Source organism: Rhinolophus sinicus, linkage group LG04 (assembly GCF_036562045.2).
Source record: "Rhinolophus sinicus isolate RSC01 linkage group LG04, ASM3656204v1, whole genome shotgun sequence".
In the NCBI taxonomy this organism is placed as follows: domain Eukaryota; kingdom Metazoa; phylum Chordata; class Mammalia; order Chiroptera; family Rhinolophidae; genus Rhinolophus; species Rhinolophus sinicus.
The window spans coordinates 150,466,015-150,483,924 of record NC_133754.1 but is presented as its reverse complement, the minus strand read 5'-3'; positions in this window follow the sequence as shown (position 1 = coordinate 150,483,924).

Here is a 17,910-nt window from a genome sequence, read left to right as displayed (position 1 = left end):
AGGGTACTATATTAATTGTGAAATAGGTCAAACAGAGAAAGACAGATACCATATGATTTCACTTATATTTGGAATGTAAGAAACAAAATAAATGAACAAACAAAGCAGAAACAAACTCATAGATATGGAGAACATTTTGATGGTTGCCAGATGGGAGGGGGGATGTGGGATGGGATTAAGTAGTACAAATTGGTAGTTACAAAATAGTCACAGGGATATAAAGTATAGCACAGCTAATATAATCAATAATGTTGTAATAATTATATATGTTGTCAAACGGGTACTAGATTAATCAGAGTGATCAGTTCATAAGTTATATAAATGTCTAATGACATCAGAGGGATTATTCATTATGAATTTGTACCAACTAGACAAACGTTAACCAAGTTTACTATTTGGGAGTGCAGAAAGAGCTGCATGAAAAAGTTAGATGACCTGAATTTTTTGCCAGCAATCATGCCTCTTGCATCATGACAATGCACCAGCTCACATGGCACAGTCTGTGAGGGAGTTTTGAGCCAGTAAACAAATAACTGTATTGGAACATTCTTCCTACTCATCTGATCTTACCCCCAGCGACTTATTTCTTTCCCCAAAGACAAAGGAAATATTTAAAGGAAGACATTTTGATGACGTTCAGGACATTAAGGGTAATATGCCGACAGCTCTGATGGCCATTCCAGAAAAAAAGTTCCCAAATTGCTTTGAAGGGTGGGCTAGGCGCTGGTGTTGCTGCATAGCTTCCCAAGGGGAGTACTTCGAAGGTGACTGTAGTGATTTTCAGCAATGAGGTATGTAGCACTTTTTCTAGGACGAGTTCACATATGTAATTGTCCAACCTCATATATATACATACAAAATGAGGGAAAAAAATATCATCCATGAAAAAGTCCAAATAATTTACATAGCTACTCTACCTTAAAGGAGGTGGAGCCTATCTCCCTATTCCTAAAGTGTGGGCTGTGTATTATGACTTCTTTCCAAAGAGTACAGTGGGGAAAGGGGATAAAAAGAGTAACTTTACAGTGGAGAAACTTGACAAACACTATTCCAGTTGGTTCATCAACATTATCAACAATAAGTCCATTTTGATAGTAAGCAGCTTGATATAATGTAATGAGAATGACACTTTCTTTACCTCTGCAGTTTTCCTCCCCAATACCCCAAAGCCCCATCAAATTGTTAGAAAAACATCAGACAAGCCTTAGGACATTCTACAAAATACATGACTAATGATCTTCAAAACTGTCAAGGTCAGTGAAAACAAAGAAACTCTGGAAAACTATCACAACACAGAGGAGCCTAAGGAAACATGATGATTACCCTGTTTCCCCGAAAATAAGACCTAGCCAGACAATCAGCTCGAATGCATCTTTTGGAGCAAAAATTAACATAAGACCCTATATTACATTATATTATATTATATTATATTATATTATATTATATTATATTATATTATGACCGGTCTTATATAAGACCGAGTACTCTATATTATATTATATTATATTATATTATATTATATTATATTATATTATATTATATTAAAGACCTGGTCTTGTATTATAGTAAAATAAGACTGGGTCTTATATTAATTTTTGCTCCAAAACACACATTAGAGCTGATTGTCCAGCTAGGTCCTATTTTCGGGGAAACACAGTAAATTTAATGTGATACCCTGAATGGGATCTTGGAACGGAAAAAGAGCATTAGATAAAAACTAAGGACATCTGAATAAAGTATTTTAGTTAATAATAATATGTTAATATTAGTTAATTAACTGTGATAAATGTATTATACTAATGTAAGATGTTAATAATAGGGATTTGTGGGTATGAGGTAGATGGGAAATCTTTGTAATATTGTCACAACTTTTTGGTAAATCTAGAACTATTTAAAATTTATTTTAAAAAGCAGTAGGACATCACACCTGACAAATATTAGATTACAAATAGTAGAATGTAAATTGAAAGCACTATCCTTTACAGTACACATTTCCACTGCTTAAAAAAACAAAACAAAACAAAAACCTGCTAAATTTTGCCTTGTTTCTCCATAGTGTTTGAAGATAACCCTAGCAAGAGTCTCTTTATACCTATAAAGGTAGCAATCACTTAGACTGCAGATTCTGAGTAGAAGTAGCAGTAGTGAGGTTGGAATAGCAAAGACGTTGAAGTTACTGAATAAACAGGAAAAGAAAAATAAAGCCCCTAAGAATGAATCGATGAGATTATTTGCTTTAGTCAAAGAAAACAAACTTGACAACCCTTGGTTTCCATTTATGAAGTTAATAAAAATCTAAAATCCATTTTTAAAATAGTGGTTCTTGACTTTTTCCAGTTATGTACATCTTAGAGAATTCAATGAGAGCTTTGTATGTTTTTCTGAAAAATAAAATACACATAATTTCCCACACTGTTTCAAAATTTATTAACACTCCTTAAAAGCCCCTTCATGAATCCCAGATTTTATACTCCTGTTCTAAGGCATTTTACGATGCTATAAATCTATATAGAATCAAATAATAGGACTTAGTGGGACCACTCAGTTTCCAAGATAATATCATTTCCAATTTTTCTTTCCATTATGCTGGACGGCACTTCCTAAAATATAACAAAGTCCCATTTTCAATTTTCTTGGCATGTATGAAATATCCAAATGTTTTTGTTTTGAGATGGACTATTTTGTGTCTATATCATTATGTTTGCTCTCGTCTATTTAAAAGCAGACATGAGGACCAGTGCTGTTTTAGGTAATGTTAGACCACCACACTGTGAAAGACAAATAAATAAATATCAAATAATAGCCATGCTTTCACTGTGCTTTTCAGTGATTATACACATTATGAACAAATGGCAAATGGGATGAAGTGTGCCAGATTTTTCTGAGAATAAAACTCTATTTTGAGAGCAAATTAATGGCCTTGAAAACTGCATTAACTCTTTGGATTGCTTGCCTACTATTTAGCTTATTAAGCATTAGACAAATGTAGCCTTTCTCTTTGTAATTTTTCTGATGTCATGATGAATCCTTTTGTTTCTAGTTTCTCTGGAAGTATGATGAGTTTCACTGAAATATATACATTAGTCATTTAATAATTTCAAGTGTTCTGTTGAATTTTGCTAAAAACTAATATCCTTTTTACCAGGAAGACCAAATTCAAAGAGAAATGTTAACATGCAATTGAGGGTAGAATAGCAAGAGATTTTAAAATGTATGAGTGAATGGTATAACTATTATTTTAAAAACTAGTGAAATATAAAAATCAGAAATATTCTTTGAAAGACCTTCTTAAACGCTTTCCCCAAAACAGTAGTGTGTGTGTGTGCGTTTCCTGCAAGAGTTGTATATGAATTTTGTATTGTTCAGAGTAATAGATTTAACCAGAAGATTTTTCCATCAGCCTTGTAAAATAACACAGAGGCTACCAAGTGATGAGTGTCCTTGCTTAGCATAATAAGGCAATGAATAAGGAAATGATGTACTGAGCTAGATTCATCTTTACATCTGATTCATCCTTACAGTCTCTACCATTCTAGGGTTCTGGCTTATGAATTAAATGTCCTTTCCTGTTTAGAGACATTAATGACCTCTTCCATTAAGTTTGTTTTTGACGAGTGATTCCAACAGTCATATGGAAACACTCATATTTCCAACCCCATTCACTCTCAGAGTTTCCAGCTTATGAATATAGTGATGTCGGCAGTAGGAAGAGGATGACTCAGAGAGCAAAAATAAAGTGGTTATTACACTCATGGATGGCCAAGAGTTAACTTGATTATGTGCCTTGGCTAAATCATGTACGCACTATCATCTACAAAAGGTAGATATTAACCCTAGATTTCAACAAATGTCCTCTAGAGGTTAATACTCACATTTGGAAGCCACCTAAAACATTTGGAAGGGCAGGCTATGAAAATAGATTAGTTTTCTCCAAAGTAAAGAGTAATAAATATTTATTTTGGAGTAATAAATATGTTTGGCCATATTAGCAATGCAAACTCTTTCAGTGGCTTTTACACATTTAACTCAAGAATCACTCAAAAGAGGTAAATAGTCCTGTCAAACACGGAAAGATCACATACCTAGGCACACACTTTTTTTCATTCTTTTTTTTCTGCACTCTATTGTGAGCTAATTTTCCTGGAAACTTGAATTATTTTTTCCTAAATAGTAATTATTTTGCGTTTATTTTGTAAATTGATTTTAGAAACCCATATTCCTTTAAATTTTAACATTCTGTTCTTAGTTGATAAAAATATTTCACAAGTTATTAGACCATATTGTGGAATTATTTAAACATGCAGGCAGCTTCCAATTCTTTAACAGTTCATATTTCAAAAGTTTATTGGTAAGTTAGCTATAGAACCCAGGATAAATTTCCCATCGAAAGGTGGTCTGCATGAATACAGGGGAAAAAATAACACTCCCACACAAACATAGAGAAATCCTGCATGAAATATATAAACAAAAACTACCCAAAAAAATCAGATATCTCAAAATTGATGGCCACACATTCCAGGAAAACATGAGTGATGTTAAAGTTGGAGCAATGAGCTGAAACGGAACCATTTCCCCAGGAACAGATTTAGGCCTTTATAACAAAGGGTTTGGGGGAGAATCAACCTCACACTGCATGGGGGCGGGAAGCTAGACGCCAGGCTCTAAGGAAGAGCAAAGTTTCAGACATGACTTACCCAGTTCTACAGAAGACCGGATTTTCTTTGATGGTTCATGAATGCAAAATATTCTTCCTGGCTGAATATAAAGGAGAATTATGTAGTCCAACGTCCCTGGCATGCAGCATGGGATCACAGGAACAGAAACCTGCCAAGAAATAAGCCAATACCAAAAAAAACGTCAGACATAGAAATAAGGAATGCATCCTGTTCACATGTTCGAGCCTGTTGATCAGGCCAGAGGATACTGAATCCTTCTCCTCTTCCTTCTAGTGATGTCAAGTTTAGAGAAGTGAATTAAGAATACTGCCCAGTTCAGGGCACATTATCACCATCTACCTATGTAAGAGCTCTTCACTGTGTATGAATTTTTCCCATTCGTGTTGATCCCCACTTGCTTTCCCCTTCCTACTGTAAGCTACCACTCTAAACATTTTGCTATGTCTTTGCATGCATCAGTTTAAAATTACGTTTTCTTGTGTATGTGTTTTAAATTTAATTAATGGTATTTTGCTATAAACTATATTCTATTTATTTCCTTTATATTCAATACAGTGCCCAGGACATCTATTTATGACATTGTCTATATATCAAATTGGTTCAAACTGCTGCAGAGATACAGACACACCGCTGCTTCCACCCACATTCTGTTTGTAGAAATAGTGAGTTGGAAGTAAAATACTATTGTTATCGTAGTCAACAAACTTATACCTAACCTCTTTTGTAACTATGTAAATATTTCTCATGATATATATATGAATAGACTCTTTAGGTCAGAGAACATATACAGCCTACATTTAGATAACATTGCCAGCTTGCTTCTCTGAATGGCTTAACCAATTTACACATCCACTGAAAATCAATAGGCATTCTTCCCATATCCTGCCCAACATTCTGTCTTACCTACCCTACAAATTGTTGGCATTCTTAGGTATATATATTATCACACTGTTTTCATTTGTATTTATCTAATTATTAGTTTCAACCACCTCTTCAAATACTTGTTAGCTATTTTTGGCTCCCTTTTCTTAGATTTGCCTATTCAAATTCTTCGTACAGTTTTCTGCTTGGTTTCCCAATCTTTCCTGTTTTATTCACTGTTGTTTGTATATACCAGATGGCTTTTATTTGTCAGTTATGGACATTACAAACATTTTCTCTCATTCCGTTATCGCTGTTAATTTTGTCTATCTGTCCTTTCAGGACTAAACATTGTTAATTTTGCCTAAATCAAATATATCAATACTTTGACTAATGATTACCAGTGTATGGGTTTTAAGAAGTTTTCCCTTCCCACATTTATAAAGCTATTAACATTTACATATTAGCTTTCTTTTTTTTTTGCCTTTCACAATAGGTCATTAATTCCCTTGAGTATACCTTTGAATATAGCATAGATTAGGAACCCATCTTTATATTTAGTAAGCCAATTGTTCTGACATTATTACTAGACTCCCTTCCCCATTGCTTTCTGTTGCCTCCTTTATCATATATCAAGTTCCTTTATACCCATAGGTCTGCAGCTGAGTTATCCTTCGTGATTCATTAATCTGTGTTCCTATGCCAGTCCCATACTCTCGTTATTATATTTTCATTGTATGCCTTAATAGCTGGTGGAGTTAGTCACCTCATTTAATTTTCTTCAGCAACACAGATTTTGCTACAATGAACTACATTATTTTATCTGAACTTGAGAATTCGTTTGTTGACTGTCCAAAATACCTTAACTGCAATTTGATTGTACAGCATTTAATCTGTAGATTAATTTGGAAGATCTGTATCCTTGCATGTTAAATTTTCTCATCTTTGACTCTGGGTGGTGAACACACAATATATAGACGATGGATTATAGAATTGTACACTTGAAACCTGTACAACTTTACTAACCAATGTCACCCCAATAAATTTAATTTAAAACATTTTCCCATCTTTAAACATGATATATCTGCCCAATTATTCAAATAATATTTTATCTAATATGCCAGAGATTAAAACTTTCCCCCATAAAATCTTAAATACCTGTAATTAGCTTAATTCCTCAGTACTTTATAATACCTTCCCATCTTGTTTGGTCTCCACACTTCTCCAGCCTTTCCCCATCCCGACCCCCATGTATACACACATAATTAGGATCACTGTGTTGGTGTCTTCTCAAGAATTTTGTATTAATTCTTTAGGTTCCTATACTTTCCTTTTAGTCTGTGGCATCTCTGGAGTTGGGATGGCAAGGGCAACCTGAAGCCTGTGCCAGCTTTCCCTCGTGGTCCTATTGATTGTCTATGATGGTTTGCGCTGGAATTTTGTTAATCCCAAGTGAACCTCCTAATTGAAATAGCAAATCAGTATGTGGCACACACACCATATTGACGGACTTAGGGTTGTCTTTGGGTTTCATTTTGTATTTGCCATATGACTTCTCTCACACATCATCCAGTCTTTCTCAATCCTCCAGTTCCTTCCTAGTCCTCCCGTATCCAAGGTTATCACATGGATTACTAAGTCCTTCTCCTCTTTCTATCCCTTCTACTTGCTCTGGCCAACAAAGTTCTTCAGCAATGTCCAAAACACTGGCTCTTCCCTCTATCATCAAATCATGATTTCCTTTTCTTCTATTTTTTGTTGTTCTTGCTGTTGTTTGTTTTATTTTCAGTGATCTGATCTTAAACATTTAGAAGAGACCATCTAATTGTTTAGACCAGGAGAACTTGCATCCTAATGGAGATCATTTCAATCCCAATAAATTTATAATTGGTGCAAAATTTCAAAGTGTAACAAATAAAAACAATTCAGTATGTACAGTGGAGAATATTTCTGGGTTATGCCATGAGGCTGTTCCATGTGTGACAATTCTGCAAAGCATTTCTTCCCTTTCTATAACTTATTCCCTTATGTTAATTTTGAGTACAATCTGGGCACACAGAATTTATAAAAGTTCTGAGTTTTATTTCTTTATTGTTTTCTCTTTGCAATATTGTGACATTGCAAAGTAGGTCTGCAGTACTCTGAGAGAGACAGAAGTTTATTCATCAAGCTGTTTAATTGCAGGTCAATCTTAAGGCTAAGCTACAACGTATGTAAATCGTCAAACCTAGGCCTCTATAGTCTAGACATTAACCCAGCAAACCTCGAAATTCTAATTAGCTTTCTCTTTAACCTTGTTTTACTTTCTCTTTCCATTTTCATTGCGTGCAATTTCAAGCTGTTAATAGAATCAATTGCTTCTACCTTTGTTTGCAAGATATGTCACTTCAAAATTTAATATCTGAGAAATGTCCAAAGGGGAATTTCATCAGGTACATGCCATTCATTAGTAGAAGGTTACTGAGGTTCTCTATAGAGTATATGTAGAATATAAGGATCATTTTTTCTTACTTGTTTTATTCTTTTTCATTCTTGTCTCCTAACCAATCTATATTTACAAATATATAATTAGGTATATTTGATACATGCAGAAGTTCACCAGTGTGATAAGAAAATTGTGCAATTAAACATTCTGAAATTTAAGTTAAAGTCTCTGGTAAAATATACTTCTATTCATGTATTATTTAGTATGATTTTAATTAATTACAACAAAGTTGAAGGCTGTACTAATTAACTTTTATATTATTTTTAATTTTTCAAATTCATAAAATATAATTATTTTTGCAATTTATAGTGTTTTATATTTCTAAAACATGATATAGCAATTTGTTTTACAATTATCAACTATCAGGTTGTATTAGAAACATACTCATTGGTAAAAACATTATTTCAGATTTTGGGCATTTTCGTTAGCTATACCTGGATAGTGTAAAGGGAATTGATATTTTTTATAAATAATTATTCTCACTATTCTACTTACTTAATACTAGAATATACAACACTAGTGATATACTTACTATTCTACTTTTGATATTATGAGCTCAATATAGTCACTGAAAATGCTTTAGTAAGTGTTACAGACAGAGAAGAGACACTAGGATTTGGTAGACAGTTTTATAGTTTAAGGAAAAAATTAATTTGAGTTTGCTGTTTTAACTTTTGTTTGCTTTCCTGAAAAGTCTCTTCATAATGAGTGAGCCCAAAATGTCAGGTCTGTAATCCCAGAAAGAGCTTTAACAGGTGTGTGTACTGGCTGGATCACATAGTTCAATGAGCTGTATTATCCACCACAACACAATCTATTCTCAAGCCAGTTATTGTTGCTATAATCATAACCCTTCAAATGTACGGGTAAATAAAGAGTTCCTTTATCAGAAATGTATAACTTCTCATTCACTTTCCTCAAGAGACTCTTAATGTTAAGACTATGGTAAAATAAGCAATTTGGTTTTTTTCCCCTGTATTTGCAAATAATAAACTGTAACCATGATTTCAAGATTTCATTCCAGTGCCTCATTAAATTGGATCCCATGTTATAGAAAGCCCTTTGTGAAGGCTATGTTTTTAAAGGAAATTTGTTTCATTAAACTCTGAGTCAAGTCCTCTCCTTGAGCTTTGCTGTTGCCTTTTGACCCAAGAAGGGCCACAGAGATGGTCCCTGAGAGAATTTAATAAATATTTTTCCATCTATTCCCTATATATAATAATTAATAAAATGCATAATTAATACAGTCATTTCCTCTATACTGAATGGTGTCCTATGCAGATTCTACTTTAGGTTGGACTGTGGAATAGATTAGACATTTTGTAATACTGAAATATTTCCACTCAAAAAGCCAAATTATTTACCTAATAGGAGCTTTTGTTTTGTTTTCCAAAGACTGGGACACACTAGATAAAGCATTGTTCTTCTCTACGATGAACCATAAAATTAAAGGAGATAGTTGGGTTTTCTAGTTTACCAAGATTTGATTCAATATTACTGGAATAGAATCACAGGTTCTCAGAACTCAGGTAGTTTAAAGCCGTTCTGTAAGTTTTTCCATATGTTTTCTTAAAAACAAAACAAAACAAAACAAAAAAACATATATATATATATATATATATATATATATATATATATATATATATTCAAAATTACACATACCAGACTTTAAAACTCCAGCCATTTGGTTTTGACCAATTCTGTGGGAACAACAATAAAATATTTTTCCTCCTGTTCAGCCATTTTTTTCTTGGTTTATTCTTGGTCAATGCCATTTCAGTTTTCCTGGTTTATTCTTTTTGGATTTTCTTAGATCATCCTTTGTACTAAATATGATAGGGGAGACAGATCAGACTTTTGGTAAAGGGTATTGCTGAAAAGCCAAGATAGATAGATAGGTGATGACAGATAGATAGATAGATAGATAGATAGATAGATAGATAGATAGATAGATTACCTCCACTAACATAGACTACATTCTATTTTTCGTGAAATTGGAATTAAAGGCTTTAGGAACAATCATTAAGTAATAGATTTCCACTCTTGTTTATAGATAATTTTTTAAAAAGTATTAAATATGAAAGAGATCACATGAAATGGAATATTTAGGAAAGCATCTAACTTGATTTTTCTGCTCGCCATATCAGCGATTTTATGGTTATTTCTCAGATTAGAGCCACGATTTTCTCCCCTTTGTTCTTTGTGTTACATATATTGCTTTGCCCCAATTTACTACCCTTCTCCTGAGAAGTACAGCTTGTTACAGAAGCTAAAAAATCATGTTAGTAACCAAGTAACACTGACAACCACTAAGTGAATTTTATCCCATTTACACTCTAAAAAAAGTATTGTGGAATTGGCTTACAAGCATAGTTTAGCTAGAATTTGTAAAGAGAAGTGGGCCTTCAACTTTTCTCTGACCTAAATTTGAGTTTACAGTGTAACTCTTTCTTCTTTCTACTGATGGGAAAGGTGGTATAGAGCACTGTTTATGGTTATCTGTGAATAATTGCTTATTTGAAACCACAATACTTTGTTTTTCCCTCTTTTCAAAAATCTCACCATTATTTACCAACAGCAAATTATAGCTAAAAATAGAAGAATATGTGAGAGTAATTTCTTGCATGAAATGTTATTGTTTTCTCATTTGAAATTCCTGAATTGGAAAATAACTTAAAATTAATGTGTATATTTTGTATGAATTTATTTATCTTATTTTACCCTCACAAAACATTATTAAATTAATTGTGATTTGGAATCGAGAAAATTAAGTATTTATTTATATATATTGAATACTCACTATTCTAATTGCTACAAGAACAATTTGTGTTGAGTGTTTTTATTCTCATATGCAGGTAAAGTTGAGGCTCAAAAGTTCTAGATAACTTGTTTAAGATCATAGTGGAGAGAGCTGAGATTCAAACTCAAATTTGTTTTATTCCAGAGCCCAAGTTCATAAGTACAATACTAACTCCTAAAGGTTATGTGGATATCTAGTGAGCACCAGAAAGATGTCAAAGAAAGTTAGAACTGGAAGGATATTAAAGATCGTGTCATTTTAATATGAAGTAACAGAAGGCTATAAAGGCAGTGTCCTTAATGTCATTTTCTTATTTAATAACAGAGGTCAAATATCTTCCCAGTCTAGTGCTCATTGAAGAGAATCTCAAGATTATTATTTATAATTTTATTTGAAATCCTTGTGGCATTATTACTTCCACAGTGTAGGGAATTCCTATGGTCGTTATCTATTTATTCTCTTCCTACTACTCTAAGGCTACTCAATTTAAAAATAAGCCTTTTTTTCACAGAAATTTCTAATTCTTAAATAATTGACTACAAACATAGGTGTTTTGAATGTTTTGGAAAAAAACTTGAAAGCTTGGCCTGTAACGCTTAGGCAATTCCTGACTACACAGCAGGTAAGGAAGAGAGAAATATGTTTTTTTGTAAATGTAATATTGCAAATTTCTCAGGACTATACTAATTTCTAATAATTTATCAGAATGTAACTTCAGAATACAGAAATTCATGAAAAATCATTGCTCTCTTCAGAACAATAAGGAAATAATGTAGATAAGATATGTATAGTTTTTTTTAAGACATTCAAGAGTTATGGTATTAAAAGAATCTAAAAAGGTAAGTTCTAGAGAAAAATGAAATCTTGAGTACCTACAGGATGTTAGCTTTTTCTTCTCTGGGGGCATTTGCTGAATATGGGCATGTAGGTGGAGATCACAGCTATCAGAGGTAGAGGGAATCTTCTGGGGGAAAGAGAAACTAGTGGAGTTTTTAATAGCCAGTAAATGTCATGATTGACTGAAATGTGGCAGAGCTCATGCTTCCTACCTACAAGACCTCACTAATGAAACATTTACTAAGAGTGTGGCATTGCTGGGAACTAGATTAGAAAAGGAGCGAGATTTTCAGAGTCTTGCACTCTGATCCCAAAGTCCTGCTAGAATGATGCATCTATAATACACATTTTCTAAACATTTGGAACCAGACATGAATTACAACATACTGAAATTGCAACCATTGCTGACAGCACATCTCCTGGACAAATCAATATTTATTCAGCTCCTTACTCTTGCTGCCAGTGAAAGGAAAGGGTATAATCTCTGTAGGGGAAAACATTTCTGTCTCTTTGGTTTACTAAAATATATATTTGACATATATACACAAATTGCAAGACATGTGAAGAAACAGGTAAATATAACACAAAATCAAGAGCAAAATAAGAAATAAAAACAGACATATAGTTGCCTCAGAAGTTAGAATTAGTACACAAATAATTTAAAATGATTATCATAAATACACAGATGTTCAAGAAAATAGAGGTAATGATGAATACAATAGCTGAAAAAATAATAATTTTAACAAAGAAGTAGAAACTCCAAAAAAAATCCAACTGAATTTAATAACTGAGCAGTTAAATATGAAATTAATAATTTTTGATAGATTAAATAATAGGTTGACAAACCAGAATGAAGTATCAGTGAATTTGAATTCAGGTCATCATAAACTATAAAAATTGAAGCACAGAGATAAAAATAATGAAAAAAAGGCATCAAATAACTTGTCCTACACACAGGTAATTTGTACTTTCAGTAGAACCCATATTTTTCCTTTCAAAAGTGTTATCCTCAGCTATACAACAGTATGGGAGAACAGTGTTTGTTTGGGTTTTTTTTCTTTTGTCATCAAGGAGAGGGATGTAACATTATTTTTTTCCCCTAAATAAAAATTCCTTGAGTATATTCATTTATGAAACATTCATTTATGAACTAATATTTATGAAATTCCTATTCTGTTCCAGGTTCTGGAAATATGTAAGTGAATAACTACTAAATTCTAGTGTCTGGAGATAGGTCAGTGAACAAAATAAATAAATTCTCCATATACATAGATTTTACTTTCAAGTGGAGGGAGACAGGAAATAAAATTGTGTGTGTGTGTGTGTGTGAGAGAGAGAGAGAGAGAGAGAGAGAGAGAGAGAGAGAGAGAGAGAGAGAGAGAGAAATGATATGTGCTTTTAAAAAATTCAAGCAGTAAAAGGAGATGGATATGTTATAGTGTGCACAGGGGATGAAGGACTGTATAATATTTTAGGGTAGGATTGTCTGGAAATGCTTCTCTGGTGAGTTGACATTTGAACAGATATTTGAAGAAAGTGAGGTGAGTTATCTATACCATAAAGATAACTTGGAAAGTGTTTTCAGCAGATGGATGGAAGTGCTAAGACAGTGAACCAGAGGCATGCATGTTGTGTTGAAGGAATGACAGAGTTCAGCCTGGCTCCAATGGGAAGATCAAGGTAGAGTACAATAGAAGAAAAGACAAGAAACTTAGTTGGAGCTAGGACTAACCAGGTAAGAGTTAGGCTGTGATAAGGACATGGCCTTCAATCTAAAGGAGGTGGAAAGCCACCTGCCTGACATATTTTACAAGAATCTTCTGCTCTTGTGTAGAAAAGTGGAATGGAAAGGGTAGAAACAAGAACAACTAAGGACTAATAGTCCCATTAAGTAATACTTCCAATATAAATTTTAGGTAGCATTCACAGCATTTAAGGATAGATTTGATGTGACATATGAGAGAAAAAGATGAATTAATACATGAGTTACTTATGGCTGTTTAAAATGTTAGTAGTGAATAATTTCCATCTCTTGTGAATTGGCAATGGTTTCCTAGAAATGTTCTTAAAAATAAAATTTTGAGTCAAACTAAAAATAAAAAGTGTTGAAACATTTAATGGTGTTGACCACGTGTGGAGGGGAAGGAAATACTGGGATACATGCCACGTATTTGTAATCCTGACTTGAGGCTAAATAAACTGAAATTTATTTTTATTCACTGATCCATCGATACTTCTCTCCTGTTCTAATTGGTCATCAGTCACCCTATTTTACTTTCATTTATCTACAAAATTGTCAAATATTTAGTTTGTTAACTTTTCCAGAGATTCTTCATTGTTTTTATTAAAATAAAATGTATATAAAATGAAATACACAGTATTTAAGTGTACAATTTAATGAGTTTTGTATATGTGTGTGTATGTACATATATATGTATGTATATTTATATATTTGAGTATAATATCCTTAACCCCACTTAAGATAAAAAAGATTTTAAGAAAAATAAAGTTTTCTCGTATCTATTTAATTAGTTCCATCTCCTTATATATAATCACTATTCTAATTTTTATCACTCTAGGTTAGCTTTGCCTGATTTCAAATTAAGTTGATCTGGTTTCTTTCAATCAACATACGGTTTTGAGATTTATCCATATCATTTTGTGTATCAGTTGGTTTATTTTTTTTAATTAATGGAGCGGAATATTCCATTATAAAAATATACCCCAATATGTTTATCCATTCTCTTGTGGATTGATATTTGAGTTGCTTTCAGCTAGGGGCTAATAAAAATAAAGCTGCAATATACATTCCTATACAAATGAGAGTCTTCATTTTGATGTACTTTAATTTATGATATCTTCATAGGGAGCAGGAGACAAAAATTAGGACCTGTACAAAATGAGGTCATAGATCCCTGATAAAGCCAGAATCCTTGAAAGAAGACCTCGTTCTTTTCCACTAAAATAATCTTTAAAAAGAAATTGAAGAAAACATATCTGTTTCAGACATTTCCTTGGTAAGAATTTTTTTAAAACACAGAAAAAAATTCTCCCTTGCTTATTTAGAACCATATCTACCTCTTGCATAGGTTTTGGGTTACAATTGATGCTATCTGGGTGTACTAAAAATATCTAAACTAGGATTTGGTTTAAAAGTATTCAGGATTGCTTGTTTATTCAGGTACCTAACAAAAGAAAAACAACATCCTTAATGGAAAACTTATGTTTAACAGCAACTCTCAAAATTTACCATAAAATTCCAAGGAGCACATCTCCCATATTATCCCACACATACACACACACACACACACACACACACACACTCTCACACACACATACAAAGGACATACTTGAGGAAACAAGATACAATGAATGAGAGTGATGAAGCAATAAACTGAAGAATAAGTGTCACAAAGTCTAAAGATATTGGCATAATCAGATAGAGATCATTAAAATGTTTGTTTATTATGACTGAATAATTCAAACAGGATTTTGAATATATGACCAAGAAACAACAGACCAAAACTAAAAAAACAAAAACCAAGCAAAATTGAAAAAAAGATCCCAAAACAATCTCTAAAAACAAACAAAAAAAAAAATATAATTAAAACTCTAATTTCAATATATGTAACTTAACAGGAAATCAGACATTATTCAAAAAAGATAATTCATAAACAGGAAATTTGATTTTTAAAAGGATAAAGAATGGAAAATGTGAAAGAAATGTTAAGAGACCTGGATAATGTGGGGAAACTTTCTAATATACAGAGTTTCAGAGGGAGAGAACAGAGAGCACACAGAATTGCAGTATGTGCATTTCATATTTCAAAATTACAAGTTGACTTGTTTTGCTTTCCTCATACAATTTTTAAAATGGTATAATTCACAACACATAAAAGTTACCCTTTAAAAGTATCCAAGTCAGTGGTCTTTACTATACTTACAAAGTGGTGTGATTATCATCACTATCTAGTTCCAGAACACTTTAATCATCCCTAAATAAATCCCATACTCATTAGGAATCATTGTCCATTTCACTTTGTGTCCTATGCCTATTTTGCACATTTCATGTAAATGGAATCCTCCCACATGCGTGATCTTTTGTTTCTGGCGTCTTTCACTTATCATAATGTGTATAAGGTTCATCCATGTTGTAGCAAGTACCAGTACTTCCTTCTCTTTTATGGCTGAATAATATTCCACTGTGTGGACATACCACATTTTATTCTCCATTCATCAATGGGATTATCATTTTGGGTTGTTTTTACTTTTTTGGTTACTATGAGTAATGCTGCTCTGAACAAACTTGTTTGTTCTCATGGTTGCGCCAACACCAAGCCCTAACTACCATCTCTGGCCCAACATTAGTCTTCAGCAACGTATCTGCCATTCTCATCCTTGAATACATATTGTTCTGATACCACAAACCTTGTACTATTTTATGTTTAGATGTAATGAAATATAGAATACATAATTTCACTTTTATAAATGGATTTTAGAGGGTATCTCCACATTGACATGTAGGTTGGATGTAAAAAATTATAATTTTTAAAATTTCTATTAAGCAAAACTATTTCTAAATGAACTCTGATTATTCTTTGGTAGACGTAGCTACTCTCTAGTCTGAGCAGCATCTAATTGAGAGAGATTTTAAGTGACACTAAGGTACAATCAAATAGCTTAACTGAGCAAAGAAGAGCTTAGCAGAACTGAAAGACATCCTTCAATTTCAACTGCAGTCTCATTTCTGTCCTAGTTCACAAACCTTCAAGACTGCACTGGAGTATGCTGGTCCTTTCTCCTTTGCTTAACATCTGATGTGCACAACCAAAGTACTCACAGCTGGTACTGATCAGACCAGGCCGACACAACTCAAAAAACTTACATCAGTGAAGTAAGGCCGGGGGTCAGACATCCTTGGCAAAACTTGCGAAACATTTTTGTAAAATTACTTGCAGATTCATCAAGTTACCAGTAATTTTTCTGCATGAATGGGATCCAAAATGCATTTGTGTGCCTGAGGATGTGCTATTTAAACTCAAGAAAAAAGTAAATAATTGCCCAATTTGCATTACTGAAAATATGGGACCTGAGGGGTGGGTGTGGAAGGGGCAAAATAAGTGGGAGAGAAAAAAAGAAAGAGCATTCCCAGAGAGCAGCTATTCTACAAGTTACCAGGATAACTTAAAAATAAAATGATGTTGAGAGTTGGAATTCCATTTGAGGAGGGGGAAAAAAAACAACACACAAAACAAAACAGTCAGGGCTGTGATCCAGAATAAAAAGGAAATATAAATGCTTTAATTTTGCCCCTAAAGCATTAGAAATTTATTGTGTGTATTTGGATGTAGATTTTATAATTTTTTTACTACCCTGGTGGGTAAGCTGAAAAAAATCCATTTCATCCATTTTATGACATTATGGCCCTTTTGGACTGAGATTCAGGCCATTGGCAAGAAACATTAGTTTGGTTGGGCAAAAGGTTACTTCATCATTCTCACTTAGCTGGCTTGCCAAAGGGACTATTCTTCAACCACATATACCTTGGAAACAAGGGGAAAGTAATCATTCGTAGGAAAGTTAAACTTGTAATAGCTATGTCTGACACATTATTGTCACAGAGTAAACACATCTTGTTTGCTTTCCTGTGAAATAAGCAAAAAATATAGAGAACGCTTGAAAACTACGCTTAACTCAGGCTAGATTTTGTTTATATTGCTCCTACAGGTCTCTTGGGTCTCCCCCTGGGAATGCATTACCTTTTTTTCTGTCCGTTGCTCAGAACTCACAGAAGCAACCTTTTGTTGCTTATGTTGCCCTTAAATTATTGTAATTGCTTACTATTTCAATCTATTTCTCATTGAGAGAAGGAACGGTGTTGTATTTGGGCCACAAATATCATACTAGGTGGAAGAACACTGTCATGCATCATTTTAACAAAATGGGATAGTCCAGTTTTCATCACAAATATTGCATGGTGATGTGCTCTCTGTCGAATGACTATGTGAAGAAACTATATTTATTTTTCATTCTTAGAAATATATTGTTCACTTACTGATTTTTGAATTTGAGAAAATTCATCTAGGATATTGCCATCTGAACATTTGAAATCTGAAATCTTGTATTACCAGTGTCTAGCATATAGTAGCTGCTCAATAAATACATACAGACTGAATTGTTCATTTGCAGCAATCAATATTATGAAAAGGACGTCCTACAAAGTATATTAGTTGAGATTAAGGTAATCACTA